The following is a 17687-nucleotide window of genomic DNA, read 5'->3' on the forward strand; positions in this document are numbered from 1 at the left end:
TGTGAGATCTTGAGCAAATGTATATATGTTTTTAAAATGACTATCATTACTGAGTGCTTACAGTGTGCTGAGACCACATGAAGGGCTTTGCACACACTGCCTCATTCAGTCCTCACAACACCCCCATTAGGTGGGTACTGTCATTCTTTCTAGCTTGCAGGTGAGGAAACTGGGACCCAGAAGTTAAACAACTTGCTAGATGCTCACTTGAGGAGTAAGTTACAGATCTGACACTTGAATTTAGGACTGGCTGGCTTCAAATCATAGGCATTTGATCAAACTTCTTGAAACAGCCCTTCTGTGCTTTGTGGATGGGTGTAGAGATGTCTCTCTCACACACACTTCTCTGTTACCAGGCCCCTGCTTTTCCGGCTTCATTTCCACATCCTTCCCAGCTCCCAGTTCAGGATCTGGCAAGACTGTGGTATGGTGCCCTCACCTCCCCATGTCCACTTGCCCCTCTCCTAACTCACTCTTTAAGACTCAGCTCAGGCATCATTCCCAGGAAACACTTCTCCACCTCTTCCCTTGCCTGCACCCAAGCCGGAGCTAAGCAGTCCCCTGCATTGTGCTCCCATAGTGCCCTGCACAGAACTCTGGTCCAGCACCTACATGCCCAATGGAGATAGTCCGTCTATATGTCTGTGTCCCCAGCTATCCTGTGTGCCTCTGATGAGACTCTGTCTTCGTCTTTATGCCACCAGCACCCAGCACCATGCCTGGAATATAGAGGAAGCTCAAGAAATGTCTCAGAACAATTTAGGAACACTGAATCTCAGTTTTCCTGACCTGGCAGGGTGCCTAAAACCTCATCACAGGCTTGGCTACTTCTACAATGTGCTGCTCCCCCCCTTTCTGGAAGACTCATTACTTCTCAAGACAGGCAAACAGACAGAACTGAGAAAGTGCTTTGTGTTTTGATCTTCACCTTGTCTCTTCATAACCTACAGAATTAGCCTCCTTGTACTACTGGCCATTCACCTGAAGGGGTTCCAGACTTGCCAACAAATGTATTTGACCAATCCATGGGTGATGTTATTTTCTATTTTAATGAATGGAAAACCATAAGGATTGAGGGTTCTATCTCTTAAAAATCAACTGGCTACCCTCAAGATTTTAGTGCCAATCAATCAATAATCACTGAAGAAGCATATTAAGAGATTTATTAGATTGGGTGGATGTGAAGATCATGGGAATAGTGTGTGTTGGTGAATGGCAGGGAAGGATTTCCTCCTCCTAACTCATAGAACCCCAAATGGAGGCAGCTTTTACCTAAGGAAGTACCATAGAGATCCCCCTGGGAAGGGTCCCCAAATTTCCATTTGCCAGGTTTCATTAGTATGAGTTTTCATTAGTCTAGAGTGAGCCTGTGAACTTCAACAGCTGGGAGCACCTTGATTTGATATTTGTCCTTTTTCTTTTTAATTCATCTGGGATGAATGTCAATATTCGAGGTGTTTTCATCTTGGATGCCAAATTATGATATGGCCAAACAAAGGCCTCTCCAAATGGCTTTTGTTGCTCAATATGTAAGCTAGGCCAAAATCAGGGCAGCAAGTGTTTGAAAGAAGCAAATTGGGGCCACCCAGGTCCTTCCTTATACCCCTCCAGGGAACCAGATGTTCAGGCAGATAATGTCTGGATGTGATCAGCTGACTTTCCCCAGCCCTGTTTCCCTTTTCTCGTCTCAATGCCATGTTTGCTTTGCTGTGTTTGCCATTAGAGCTCTGTGTATCGAGCAAACTTTCCAGCTTGTGTATGCCTGAGGATGTGTTTGCCCTGCTCTATTTCATGCTGAAGGACTATTTACATTCTAGTCTTCAGCACTTTTGGGGAACTAGAAATGGTTATGAGCCCTGGGCCTCTGGGCTGTAGAAGCCAGTGTTTTCTGTGGTCAAGGAAATGCAGCAATCTCTATGGTTGAGAGCCAGAATAAGAATATCTCAGCGTTCCTGGATTCACAATATTGTCTTATTCTAAAGGGCAGCAAGGAATCTTGAAAATTGGCATAAAATCATAAAGCACTCTTTTTCAAAATAACCATAATGAATGGGCCACACAAATCCAAAGGCCAAGAGCCAATCCGTGTTCATATAACTTGCTACCATGCAAGCTAGACTCCTAGCTCTGCTGCTTACTTGCTGTGATTCCTGGGAGAGTTCCTGAACCTCTCTGTGCTTCAGTTTTTCTGCCTCCAAAATGGAGTCAATAATACCCACTTTTGGGGTTGTGTGACTAGCAAATAAACCAGTAAAGGTAAAGCATCTAGCAGAGCACCTAGTACTTAGTAAATACTTAATAAAGTAGTAATCCTTGTTGTATTGTTATTGGCTATTTTTTCTAATTTAAAGTTCTTCCTTAGTACTAAATTTATGTTCCTTTTTCTTTCTGATATTCTTCTGCTATAACAGTGGCTCTTTTGGCTATTGAGAATACAAAAGCTTCTTTACTATAATATAAAAAGGTATTGAGCTTAAAATTTTGGCTATGCAGCAGCACTGTTAAACAAAAGCCTTCCTGTAGCATTATTGCTGGCAATCATCTTTATATTGCCATAGATAATAAATGCAATCTCAGACACAATAGAAAGGTTAACAGTTTTAATATTCTGATTTCTTCCCTTTTTGTTTCAAATAATTTGTGTTCTACCCAGAGGCCTCCATTCCATTTAGATGCAACAATATTGACTCTGAAGTTTATAATTCAGAGAGGCATATATAAAGTTATCTCACCTCACTGAGCCTCAACTTCTTCACTGGTGAAATGGAGATAATATGATTATCCATAATTATCCATAAGGGTGTGGTTAAGGTCTTATAAGATAAAGCAGATGAAGTGCTTACCAATGGTCTAGCAGATAGTATGCATTCAGTGAGTATTAACTATAATCATTACTAATGAAACTTTTGCTTTGATCAATTGATCTAATTCACTTTTTCTTTTTCTCAGACTAAGACTAGTCCATTACTTTATAATTGTGCATGCATTTGACTAATGTTGCATGAGAAAGGTTTCTGAACCTTTCTGGGACTCATTTATGTATGTACTTATTTTTTTATTATTAATAAGCTTAGGATATGTCATGTAAATCAGAGGAGCAGAGAGAGAAAGTCCTCAAAGTGGGAAGGATGAAGCTGAGGAGTAAGGAGAGTAACATAGGGAGGTGAAGGGTTTGGTGCTTCGTGGTTCCAATTCCTTCCAGAAGCTGGGATACATGTCTCATGTCTGATCTTGGGATCAGTGCTAGCTGCCTAAGTGAGCTCAACTTACTTTCTATTACTTGCAACTAAACAATTCTAACATGGTTAGGACCATTAAATGGTTAATAACTATGTAAAATGTGTTATTTAAGTTATTTTCTTCCTAATATTCATGTCAGCCCTGATGTCAAGAAAATTACATCTTCATGAACATAGATAAAAACATTTCTAACAAAATATTTCCAAATAAAATGCAGCACTATATAAAAAGGATAACACATTATGGCCAATTAAGACTTACCTCAAAAGTGTAAGGATAGTTCAGTATTCAAATATCAGTCAATGTAATTAACTATATTAGGAAAATAAAGGAGGAAAACCATGGGTCCTTGAAATAGATGGCAAAAACAGCTGACAAAATTCAGCACCCATTTATCTTTAATTAGCAATAATCGCACCTTGGATAAACCTCATTGGCTACGATACTGCCACTGTGCAAAGCTAGCACCCATTTATTTTTAAAATCTTTAGCAAAATAGGAAGGAAAAGGAAATACCTCAGTCTGATAAAGGGCTATGAAAAAAACCTATGCTTAACCTAATCCTTAATGGTGAAATGCTGAATGCTTTTTCCCTACAATGAAAGACAGAATAAGGATGTCTGTTCTTACCACTTCTATTCTGCACTATTCAGAAGATTTTAGCCAGTGCCATAAGGTAAGAATAAGAAATACAATGCATAAAGATAGGGAAGAACAAAGCAAGACTGTCTTTATTCACAGACAACATGACTGTCTACATAGAAAATGCTAAGGATTCATCCCCTCTTATTGTGCTTGGGTGTTGTGCTGGATACAGGGATAACCAATGACCATACCAGACACAAGGTATTCTTAGTCTTGCAGTAGATGGGGGATTATTATGGAGAACAATAGATGCTGTAGAGGGGAAAGTACCATAGTGAAAGATCAAAAACCATGCAAGGCATAAAGAAGACCAGCTTTTTTATGTAGGTGAACAATTAAAATTCATGAAAGTCCTGAACATACTTTCATATCTTAAAAGAAACCATGTTGTGAATATGTATGTATAGCATTTAGATTACTTTATTTTCCTATTACTGAGCAATGAAGAGAATTGAAATGCTGTGGGGTCAAACAAAAATGGCTGCTTTACTATTGTGATCACCGTCTATTGTGATTTTCTATGTAACAGCTTTTAGACTTTCATCCCTACCCCACCCACATAACTGATGTAAAAGGTCAAGTTGGAAACCAAGTCACTGGACTTCTGCAGCTTGGAGGTTTAATAGTTTGCACAGTAAGTCCCAGGAGTTTGTTTCTGCCAAGGCCAGATCCTTTGTTTATCTCAATTCCCAGCCACCAAAATCACTCTTTCCATGACACCCTTCCCTTCCATGACTAATGGAGGGTGAAGCATGGTGCTGAAAAGTGGGTGGGCCAGAGAGTATACCCTGGCCAGCTCCAGAGGCTGAGAGGGAGTATGGGAGAAGCCAAACCCCAAACGAGAGGTGAAGACCCAGCTGGCAGCCATCATGGTGCAGAGTCATGAGGGCAAGAAGCAGCATCTCAGACTGTCTAGGGGCAAGGACAGGTGCTCCTACAACAGAGGAGGAGCAGCTAGAACTTGGGCAAGCTCTAGAAGAAAAACGTGAACACATCAGAACTCAAACTAGCTGGTAATGCACTGGTTTTCATTAGTTCTTGAGTGATGGGAATAGAATTATCTTTCAAAACTCAACATATACTATCTTAAGTTGTGTATTTAAAGATTTCTAAGTGAGCTGTATAGTAAAATTCATTCAGTTCTAAAAAAAGAAAGAAAAAACACAAAAGCTGAGAGGTCTGCAAAAACCTACTAGAACTAAGAAGTGAATTTAGCAAGGCCACAGAGTCAATATACAAAAATCAACTATATTTCTACTTATGAGCAATAACCAATTGGAAGATAAAATTCAAACAAACTTTTTACAATCTATACTTACTATAGTATCAAAAAATACAAAATACTTGGGAATAAATGGAAATTTATTGGGATTTAATGGATACTTAAAATATGATACATTGAAAACTACAAAATATGGTAGAGAAATACAGCTGCCATTATTCTTCTATAAATAATCTTTGTCTTTTCTCCTCTTAATCTGCCTGTTGTCAATTAATTTGCAGACCCCAAGCATAGGACCCAAACTGGAAGAGGAAAAGTTTGTCCTTCTCAACAGACACTTAGATTTTATTTTTCTTCCTTACAAATTATCACTGAAAGAGGTGAACAAAATGATTAAAATTCAGAACAGAAACCCTAAAGGAAGAAATGGTATTGTAAATACTTAAAACCTTGTGTAACCCAAATGTCCTCAAGTCTCACCAACCTGAGAGAATGAATAAGGTCTATTAGTACCCAAATTTTGCAAGCTTACAGCCCCACCTGCAGGATCTCAACTCTTCCTCAAAGATGCCCTCAGTTATTTGGTGGAGTCCCTAGGTCTCATTGGAAGAACAAGTCCGAACCCCTCCTACTGCTTCAGCCTCCTTGTTGGTGTTCACTGCCCACAGCACCTGAATGTTTCCACCAATGTTAATGCCTTCTTTGACTATCCTGTTTCTCTGCCTGGCTCTCTCTCCCTAAACTCCAAAACCCTGGTGTATTGATAACTCACTGCACCAGAATCACACATTGTGGATTGTGCAGAAATGTAAAGAAAGAGAGTCCCTCACACCAATGCTTTGTCACACCCTGCCCATCCTATGAACGACATGAGAGCCACTAGGACATGAAAACAGCTTCTGCTGAGGTCAGATAGAACAAAAGATCCTCGGCTAACCCTCTTCCATGCCACAGTTACCCTATTGCCAATTCATCCATCCATCCATGCATCCATCCATCCATCCATCGATCCATCCCATCCATCCACTAATCCATACATCCTCATCCACCCTAAGTCACATCCTGGTCCCCAACTATTCAAATGCAAAACTTCCTTCTCTTCCATTTTACTGTGCTCCTTAAGCCCTTGTAAATCCTTTGCAACTCAAAATGTTCTTGTGCCCAGGCATCTTACTAAGTGATTTACTTATATTATCTCTTGTAATTTTACACCACTTGAGGTAAGTACTAGCCTTTATTTCATTGGACAGATGAGGGAATTGGCACATAGATACTAAGCAGTTTGCTCAAGGTCACAGTGGTGATTATTGACAGAGCTAGGATTTGAGCCTGAATTTCATACCAATCTCTCTAAATATAGAGCCCTTAATGTCTATATAACCCTGCACTTCTAAGGGAGAAAAAGTTGCTACATTGTAGGATAATTACTTTTTTTAGTCCTTATTCTCCCCCAAACTATGAGCACATTTAACTTAATTCAATTCTATTCATTTCAATAGATATTTACAAAGCACCTCTTGGGGTCAGATTCTCTGCTGGTCATTCCTTATAAAGCAAGACCTTCTTAGGTTTCTTTGTAGCCCCAGCTCCTGTCTTTGCTTCGATCTGTAGAGTCTGACTGATGCATGACAAAATGACTAAGCACATACAATGCCAAACAAAACTCCTGGACAAGAAGGAAATCAAATAGAAATAAGGATACTAAGTAAATTAGCAAATCACTATTTCCCCCAGACATTCCTTCCCTGCCAGTCATTGTAGGTCTCCTCCTTCTTAATAAGGATTAATTCTATTTTGTTTGGTCGGAGAGAGAAACATCCTTCTTACATGTGAATTTTTTTGCCCTCTAAATTCAACAGTGTTGGATTCCAAGTTGTCCATTGAAACTCCTGCAGGCACCAACAGCACAGTCTGTCCTCAAGATGATTCACTGCCTTTAAACCAGAACTCAAGTTGATTAACATAGGAATACAGGAAGGAACATGCTTGACACCCCAGAGCAAAGGAGCTTACTTACTCTGCCTGAGGGACTGCCCTGGTGGCTCTGAAGGCTCTTGGTTCACAGCCCTCATAGGCCCAGAAAAGAATGATGACGCTTGTTCCTCTGAAGACTAACAACCACCCCAGAGAAAAGACTAGCATCCTGAGGTTTCTGTCATACTCAACAAACACACTCTTCTTGATTAATTATATGGATTTAGGGTTCCAAAAACTTTGGTACCCAATAGGGTTAAGTAAAATTGTTACTCAAGGATATGTCATGAAGATACCTGGGTGAGCTACATCCTATGAAGCATGCTGAAAAACAAGTCCTAGTGACTTCATGGCCCAGACATGCCTGAAGAACCCAAATGTTTCCCTCCTGCCATGGATGAAGCTCTGGTCAGAGGTAGATTTGCCAGGAATCTAATGAGAGACAAGCTTTGGGGCCCCTCAATTGCATGGGCCTTTTGCAAGGCTCTGCATCTACTTTTGGATTTGTAGTTGTAACCATGTTTGTAAAGATCCACCCTCCTTCCTGCACCCCAATTGTATAATAATCACCAGGCCCCACAGACCTTGGATCTGCCCCAACTCCAGACAGGAATTTACTGCATAGAAAAGCAATTCCCTACAATCAGGCCTAAGAGAATTATGGCTTAATCTTGTCAGGTAATCCAGGAGTTAATGATTTAACTTGAAGGTTATCTTCATCCCTTGCCTCTTTTGTCTTCACCCTCTTTGGGACTTCTGACACTGATTTCAGGTCGCATCTAGCAGTGTCCCCAAAGATGGAAATGAATCCCAGGCAAGAAGGCTCTTTCACATACTGAAAGGTCATGTGACAGAGGAATTTCCTATAATTTTCTTATTAAAGAGGCTTTCCTGGGCTCTGTTTGTCATCCCAAAGTACCCCAAAGTCATTTCAGACATATTAGGACAGAACCATGGAGAGAGAAGAATTCTATACATAATTTTCACTCTGCCTAGAATTCCCATGTGTATAAAATTCCTACCATTCATCCTCTAAGAACCAGTTTCTGTGCTTTGGAGGGAAAGAAGTAACTTTTGTTCAGCTTTGTATCATTAGCATCCACCATTTTTATAGGCATCTGGTCAATTTTGACTCCATAAATGAACAAATGAAGTAATCAATGAAATGTGGCAGATGAAACATTAGAAGAGGAGAATAAACTGGATGTCAGCAGAGAAAAAAAGGAGAAGTAAAAAGCCAGGACATGTAAACAAGATTTTGAGCTGTGTGAACAAAACCTGAAGCTACTGTTAAACAGATACAATTCCCTCTTTTGGTTTATAGGAAATTACACAGATTTATCATGGATCTTAGTTAGAAAAGGTACATTGAGCCCTTGAACGAGGCAGCTCTACTGTGTCCTTTATCTTACCTTGTAGCTTTTTACCTGCTCAAAGGCCTTCAGTGTAGAAAGGAAATTTTGCCAACAGGGAAAAGTCAGTATTGACCTAGAGTCAGACTTATGTGTTTTCTTGTGCCTGAAATTCATCCAATCCCTTTTAACTAATAAGTAAGGCTAAGGCTTTGAGAATTAGTTCAAATAACTTGCTTAAATGGTGCTATAACTAGCTTAACATAAACATTGACAGAACAGAACTGGCTTTCATTTCCCTTTTTATCTCCTTATCCTCTTGTGACACAGGGAGAACAGATAGGATGATTATCTCCATTTCATATGCAGTAAGAATTTTCCACAAATTTGGTGCACAAATATGATTATATCCCTTTTATTTTTACAATTAATACTTTGAATATCCACCTGCCTTAAAAACTACTGGAAAATTACTTAAAAACGGAAAAATTACTGGAACTGGTAGATGAATTCAGTAAGGTCCCAGGATACAAAATTGATATACAGAAATCTGTTGCATTTCTATACACTAATAATGAAGAAGCAGAAAGAGAAATTAAGAAATTTACACTTACAATAGCACCAAAAAGAAAACATACCTAGGAATAAACCAAGGAAGTAAAAGACCTGCGTTCTGAAAACTATAAAACACTGATGAAAGAAATTGAACATGACAGAAATGGAAAGATATTCCATGTTCATGGATTGGAAGAACCAATATTGTTAAACTGTCCATGCTACCCAAAGTAATCAACAGATTTAGTACAATCCCTATCAAAATATCAATAACATTTTCACAGAGCTAGAACAAATAATCCTAAAACTTTTTTTTAAGGATTTTATTTATTTATTAGAGAGAGAGAATGAGAGATAGAGAGCACGAGAGGGAAGAGGGTCAGAGGGAGAAGCAGACTCCTTGCTGAGCAGGGAGCCTGATGCGGGACTTGATCCCGGGACTCCAGGATCATGACCTGAGCCGAAGGCAGTCGTTTAACCAACTGAGCCACCCAGGCGCCCAATCCTAAAACTTGTATGGAAACACAAAAGATCCTGAATAGACAAAACAATCTTGAGAAAGAAAAACAAAACTGGAGGTATCATAATTCCAGATTTCAAGATATACCACAAAGCTGTCATAAACAAAATATAGTACTGGCACAAAAATAGACACATAGATCAATAAAACAGAACAGAGAAGTCAGAAGTAAACCCACATTTAAATAGTCAATTAATCTATGACAAAGGAGGCAAGAATACACAATGGGGAACAGACAATCTTTTCAATAAATGGTATTGGTAAAACTGCACAGCCACATGCAAAAGAATGAAACTGGATCACTTTCTTACACTATACACAAAAATTAACTCAAAATGTACTAAAGACTTAAACGTGAGACCTGAAACCATAAAAATCCTAGAAGAAAACAGGCAGTAATTTCTTTGACACTGGTTGTGGAAACATTTTTTCAGATATGCCTCCTTGGGCAAGGGAAACAAAGGCAAAATTAAACTATTGGGACTATATCAAAATAAAAAAGCTTCCACACAGTAAAGGAAACCATCACTAAAACTAAAAGGTGACCTACTAAATGAAAGAAGATATATGCAAATAACATATCCCATAAGGGCTTAATATCCAAAATATATAAAGAACTTATATAACCCAACACCAAAAAAATAAATAATCTGATTAAAAATTAAGCAGAGGACCTGAAGAGACATTTCTCCAAAGAAGACATACAGGTGGCTAACAGACACGTGACATCACTCATCATCAGGGAAATGCAAATCAAAATCACAGTGAGATATCACCTCACATGTGTCAGAATGGCTAGTATCAAAAAGACAAGAAATAAATGTTTGACAAGGATGTGGAGAAAAAGGAACCCTTGTGCACTGTTGGTGGGAATGTAAACTGGTGCAGCCACTGTGGAAAACAGTATATACGGAGACTCCTCAAAAAATCAAAAATAGAATGATCCAGTAATTGCACTACTAGGTATTTACCCAAAGAAAACAAAACACTAATTCCAAAAGATTTATGTGGGAGCATGAGTGGGGAGGGGCAGAAGGAGAGGGAGAAAGAATCCGAAGTAGACTCCTCATCAAACGCTGAGCCCAACAATGGGCTCAACCCCACAACCATAAGATCACGACCTGAGCTGAAACCAAGAGTTGGATGCTTAACCGGCTAAGTCAGCCAGGCTCCCCTCTGCAGCATTATTTACAACAGTCAAGATATGGAAGCAACCCAAGCGTCCATCCATAGACAAATGGATAAAGTGAATGTGGAGTGTGTATGTGTGTGTGTGTGTGTGTGTGTAATGGAACATTACTCAGCCATAAAAAATAATGAGATCTTGTCACCTGAAACAACATGGATGGACCTAGGGGGTATCATGTTAGGTGAAATAAGTCAGTCAGAGAATGACAAATACCATATGATTTCACTCATATGGGGAATTTAAGAAATAAAACAAATGAATAAACAAAGAAAAAAAGAGACAAACAAAAATACAGACTCTTAAATACAGAGAAGAAACTGGTGGTTGCCAAGGGGAGGTGGGTGGGTAGATGGGTGGGGAATGGGTGAAATAAAGGGGATTAAGTGTACACTTACTGTGATGAGCACTAAGTAATGTACAGAATTATTGAATCACTATATTGTACACCTGAAACTAATATAACATGTATGTTAATCATATACTTCAATTAAAAAAAAGAAAAAAGTGTGTGTCATTCTAATTTCCATAGAACTGAAGGAATCATATCTAATCTAAACACTAGGAGAAAAAAGAAAGAAAGAAATGAAGAAACTTCAATAAACCAATTGAAAGCAGAAAAGGGAAACTGAAAAAAAAACGATTTAAATAGAAAACAAATGAAAATACAAAAAAATAAATCCAAACATATTTGTAGTGACAAGTATGAGTGTATTAACTCTCACTATTCAAAGACAGAGACTCTCAGCTTGGTCTAAAAAGAGATCCAAGAGCACTTCTAAAACAAACAATAACTAGACAAACTTAAAAGCTGAGAATGTTGAGACACAGGCAAATGCTAACCAAATGAAAGCAGATGTAGAAGTATTAATGCCAGACAAAGCACATTCAAGGGAACAAAGAAAGATGTTCCAAATTCATGAAAAGTACAATTCACCAAGAAGATGCAAGAGGCAGCCACATTTATATACATAGGACCATAGCTTCAAAATATATAAACAAAATATGATGGACATAAGTTAGACATTGACAAATTCATAATTGTAAAGGAATAATTTAACATTATCTCAGAAATAGGCAAATGAAAAAGCCAAAAGCAAGTATGGATGAAAAAGATCTGAATAACACCATTAACTATCTTGATCACAAATATAAAAGGAGAAAACGAGAGAGTCAGAGACAGAGAAGAACTGACCATCTAACAAAGAAAAATACACATTCCTTTCAAATATATGTGGATCACTTATAAACATAGGCTATGTATTTGGCCACAAAGAAATGCAATAAATTCCAACAATAGAATTTAATATGCCACATTCTTTTACTATAATGTAATAGTATTTATTAGCAACAAAAGGATAGTATCCTTAAAAAACAAATTGTACTTTTTAAAATAACTCAGATGAAAAAGAGAATTAAAATAAATTATAAACTATTTATAAATAAATGATCATTATTATACCACATATCAAAGTTTGTGGAATGTTGCAAAAGCAAAATTCCAAAGAAAAATTAAGCCTCAAATATATTGCATTAATAAGAATTGTGTAGGTCAGGGTTTGGCAAGTTTTCTATAAAGGACCAGATAATGTATGTGTTAGGATTTGCAGACCAGGCGGTCTCTGTCACAACTACTCAGCTCTGCCATTATAGTTCAGAAGCAGCCATAGGCAATAGGCAAATTAATGAACATGGTTATGTTCTAATAAAACCTTATTTACAGAAATAGTGGCAGGCAGGATTTGGCCCAAGAAGCAGAGTTTGCCTACCCTTCATCTAGTTATGCTGAGGTAATAAAGAACCTTCAAATCTTAGTGGCTTGTAAAAATAAAGATTTATGTTTTACTCCCATTCTGGGTCCTGTTACTGATAGCTGTCCTCTCTCTAGGACCCAGGCCGATGGAGCAAGAGTCCCCTGAAACAAGGCCAGCAGTAGTGGCACGACAAAGCAAAAACCACCGCTGCCCAGAGTGTCACTTCTGCTGGCATTTTATTGGTCCCAACAAATTACCCAGCCAAGACTAATTTCAAGGGGCAAGGGAACTTAATTTTCCCAGAGGAAAAAGATCCTAGTGAATAGTAAAAGAATCTGCCATATAATTTTATTAGTTCTTTTTCAGAGATTCAAATGTTAATTCCCTTCTGTAATGGGTTGGATTGTGTCCCCCACCAAATGCATATATTGAAGTCCTAACCTCCAGCACTGCAGAATAGGACCTTATTTGGAAAGAGGGTCTTTATAGAGGTTATCGAGTTAAAGTGAAGTCATTAGGGTGGGACCCAGCACAGCATGATTAGTGCCCTCATAAAAACAGGGAATATTTGGACACAAAGACACACACAGAGGGAATATATGATGTGAAGAGCCCCAGGAAGAGTGCCATCTACAGCCAAGGAGTGATCCTGGACCAGATCCCCCCTCCCAGTCCTCAGGAGGAACAGACCCTGCCAACACCTTGATCTTGGACTTCTAGCCTCCAGAACTGTGAGAAATGAATTTCTTTTGTTTAAGCCATCCAGTTTGAGGTACTTTGTTATGGCAGCCCTAGCAAATGAATACAGCTTCTAAGGGAGACTCACAGAGTGCCCTCCACCTTCCTCTCTATTGGAGGCTACTCTCTGGGAGTTCAGAATGGCTTTCTTACAGTTTCTTTGCCTAAGAATAGGGGACACATAGATCTATGATTTCTTATGGAGCATCCTGCTATCTAGAAATGAGTAAATGGAAATGCCAGAACATTAAGTCCTTGGCCTGGGGTAATGTGGCTAGTGGAAATAGGGCTAGAGCTGGAAGACCTTGACCTCTGACAATTCACAAACCCTTTACTGAGCACTAATGAGTCAGCCACTGTTCTAACTGCTTGACAGATGTTATTTAATTTAATCCACACAGCAGTCCTATGCAGTAGATACTCTCATTCGTTACGCCCCCTACCATTTTAATGTCAAACCAACTGAGACCAAGAACTGCCAAGTAGATTTCTGAAGGTCCAGAGCTAAGAAGTCGGAAACAGAATTCAAACCAGGTATAGGTGCAGCCCTCACCAGAATGATTTCCCTTCTCTGGGATCCCATGTGTACTTCACTGGTGTCCGTATTCTGGCTCTCAGCATGCTGTTGAGGGTGGGTGACCATATGCCATCCTGACAGTGATGGTCTGTTTAGGCAGCTAGTGCCTCATGCCTGGCACTCTGCCTGACACAGACCAGACATCAATGAATGTGTTGAATGAATGAATGAATGGCGTCTTCACTGCAGGGCTAAGGCAGTTGGTGGATTGTCAGATGAAATCAGGTTGGAGAACATGGGCCCATGAAGCTTAATCCCAAACCGGTAAGTCCCCACATGCCTTCGGGCAAATCTCTTAACCTCTGCATGAAGATTTTCCCCTTGGCTTGAGGGAACCTATTTTAGGTTCCCAGATGCTTTCTGGATTAATTTGTGAAGTGCTGATGTGATAAACACTGTAATTGCTTAGGGTGACTTTGACTTCCAGGCCCCCTCTGCGGTCTCTAGATCACTTTGAAATGCATTGGAATGTATTCAAGAGTTAATAAAAACATTGAAATAGGTACCCAAAGTCCTTTGCTATCTGTGCTTCAGTTATTGTTTTTCTTTTTCTTAGATTTTCCTTGACGAGCTTAAAGAACAAAAGGCTGAGAGCTACATGGATAAGCAAGGCTTCTGGCCTGGGAGCAGAGTCTTGGTTCTGATCCTGTCTGTGTGTGACTTGATGTGTAACTGTAAGCAACATGGTCTCCTCCGCTAGACTTCTCTTTCCTTAATCTAGAAAATTATGAAATTCTTCTGGATGATTTCTGAAGTCTCTTTTGGCTCTAATATTCTTGGATCTAACACTCAGCAGACAAGACTCTCTGAGTGGAGCTCCGTGTTGGAAGCTGTGGATACAGCAATGAATGGGGGATGGGGGTCTGGGTGTTCATGGCTTGGGTGTTCAAGGTCCCAGGCTTGAAGGGCCCCAACACAGTGTGGAGAGGAGGAGGGGCGCGAGGGGCCCAGTGCGACATGAGATGAAGGTCAGGAAATGAGGCCAGAAGGGTACCTGGATGAGGAAGTTAGATTCCATCTCTTATTCTTCTGTTTCCCAAACTGCTCCTTTCTGTGCCACCATCACAATTTTGAACTACTCTGGACGTGATGGTTAAGAGCAAGAGCACTAGGTTGCCAGTCTGATGTTTATCTTAGCTTTGCCATTTACTGGCAGGGTGATCTTGGGCAAATTACCATTCTGTGCTTCAGTTTCTTCATTGCAGAACTGAAATTCTACCTAATGGTATTGTTATACCTCCTATGATGTGTTAGTCATGCCAAGGGCCTACGACAGTGCCTGGCACCTGGGAAGAACTAAAAAATGTTTGGCTGTTACTGTTATATTTGTGTACCATTAGAAATAGCATTTTGATGTATGGCTGAAAAATTTATAGCACTGAACACGAAATTCAGGGTGTGGGAGTCCATGTTCAGCAAACCATATTATATGTACAATGTGTACTTCTGAACTGTATACTTTCTAAACTATAGAGGCAGAAGTTTGGCTAATGATATTTTAAAAGATCAATAGGCATGGCTGAAAAATGCACCTGTAATTCATGCCAACTGTCTAAGGTACATTATAGTGGGATTAACTACTTAAGCTTCCCCCTAGGAAGAAATATAATGAAATTGCTCGTGCAATTTCTGCTACACCTTAAAATAAATGTACTACCATTGAAATTAAAATTGTTCAATCCTCCACTACCTAAAAGCAGAACAATCTTGTTGCATGCAGGGAAGAGGTGGAGAAATTTTTAAAGCAGGGACTGACATGAACAGATTTGTATTTAGAAAACTGTAGTAATATCACTTCTTTTTTTTTTTTTGCTCTTTTCTCTGTCCTCTGAGGTGAATGCTTATAAGCAGAGAGATAGATAATTTGGTCTTTGAAGAAGTTAGGATTAACCTGCCTTTTTCATACACTTGTACTGTTTTACTGTTCAGTTGTGGTCTATCATACTGGTTTTGACTACAATGTTTTAAATGAAGTACACAAAACCCTTAGGTTTCTAAAAGAGCTGAGGCTATCACAGGACATTTACACAGACTGTTATTTCTGTATGGAATGCTCTTTACTTGCTCTTCACTTGGCTACTATTAACTTCAGATCTCAGTGAAGTAGTACTCCCTAGGGAAGTCTTACATGACCTAGCTTACCAGTCAATCACCTCATTATTTACTCATCCTGCTGAGTCTACCTTCTAACATTTATGACAGTTACTATTATACATGTATCTGTGTGGACCATTTGATTAATATCTGTCCATTCCAAAGTAAAAGGACAATGTCTAATTTGGCTCACCACTTACCGTAAGTATTTTGTACAATGCCTGACACATAAAACAGAGGCTCAATATTTTTTAAATAAGTAAATGAATGAATGAAACATTTTTAAAGTACTTCATTGTGCCTACTCCATTTTTATCATAGCACCAAATGTGGAACAGAAAGAGCACAAAATGTGGACTCAGGCACCTGGTTTTATGCCTATAATCCACTTATTATTAGTGCTCTGATCCGGCCACATACTAACATGTCTGAGCTTCTGGGGCCAGGAATATCACCCATCTATAGCATTTTGCTGAAATTAAAATAACACAATAGATGAGAAAAAACATCGAGTAGGTTCTCTTACAACATACAAACATTAAACTGTTTCTCATTCTGAGTGCTACAGATATAGAAGTTCATAGAATACTTTCTGCCTTCAAAAAAATGTGTTTTTCTTGAGCTTTCAGAACACAAACACACACACTGATTACAGAAGCTGTCAAAACACACACATGCATGCACAGTGGTTACAATAATTACAGAATCACGTAAGACAGTGTGACACAAAATGTGAGCTAGAATTCTCTGGGAATATTTTAATGCTTCTACAAGCAATGTGGCAGAGAAGAAAAGTATGGGGACTTTGAATCTAATCCCTCATTTCCCACTTAGAGGATTGAAATTTTAATTCCAGCTTTGCCACTGACTGGCTGTATAGTCTTAAATAAGTCATTTAGCCTCTTTAACTTTCAGATTCCATGTTGTAAATGGGCATAATCCTACACCCCTGCAAGGTTGCTGCTAGAACTTGTGAAGGTCATGAATACCTACATGAAAAAAGGAAGAAAGACCTCAGGTCAGTAGTCTAAACTTCCACCTTAAGAAACTAGAAAAAGAAGAGCAAGTTAAACCTAAAGCAAGTAGAGGAAGGAAATAATAAAGATCAGAATGGAAACAAATTAGAGAATAGAAAACCAATAGAGAAAACAAGCCAAACCAGAAGTCGTTTCTTTGAAATGATTAACAAAATTGACAAGACTTTGGCTAGACTGACCAAGAAAACAGAGAGAGAGAGAGAGAGAGAGAAGATCCAAATTACTAAAATCAGGAATGAAAGGGGATATAACTACCAACCTTACAGAAATACAAAGGATTATAAGGAAGCACTATGAACAATTGTATACTAACAAATTAGAAAACCTGGATGAAACCAACAAATTCTTAGAATGCAACCAACTACCGAAACTAAATCAAAATGACACAGAAGATCTGAGTAGGCCGATATCAAGTAAAGAGAGTGAATTAGTAATCAAAAACTTCCCTCAAAGAAAAGTCCAAAACAGGGTTGATTCATTGGTGGCAAAACTTCTTTAAAGATGAATTCACACAAATCCTTCACAAGCTTTTCTAAAAAATAGAAGAGGAAACCCCTCTCGATTCATTTTATGATGACAATATTACCCTGAAATCAAAACCAAAGATGTCGGGGCGCCTGGGTGGCTCAGTTGGTTAGGCAACTGCCTCCGGCTCAGGTCACAATCCTGGAGTCCCAGGATCGAGTCCCGCATCGGGCTCCCTGCTGAGCAGGGAGTCTGCTTCTCCCTCTGCCCCTCCCCCCTCTCATGTGCTCGCGCTCTCTCTCTCTCTCTGTCTCTCTCATTCTCTCTC

The 17687-nt window shown here is 39.1% G+C and overlaps 1 pseudogene; it reads right to left on the reverse strand.

Moving 5' to 3' along the window:
- Positions 1 to 3587: 3587 nt before the first annotated feature.
- Positions 3588 to 3703, reverse strand: LOC112806372 (U4 spliceosomal RNA; annotated as a pseudogene).
- Between the last annotated feature and the right edge of the window lie 13984 nt (positions 3704 to 17687).

This window comes from Callorhinus ursinus, unplaced genomic scaffold (genome assembly GCF_003265705.2).
Source record: "Callorhinus ursinus isolate GAN/ISIS: 27379988/994484 unplaced genomic scaffold, GSC_fseal_2.0 scaffold35, whole genome shotgun sequence".
NCBI lineage: Eukaryota > Metazoa > Chordata > Mammalia > Carnivora > Otariidae > Callorhinus > Callorhinus ursinus.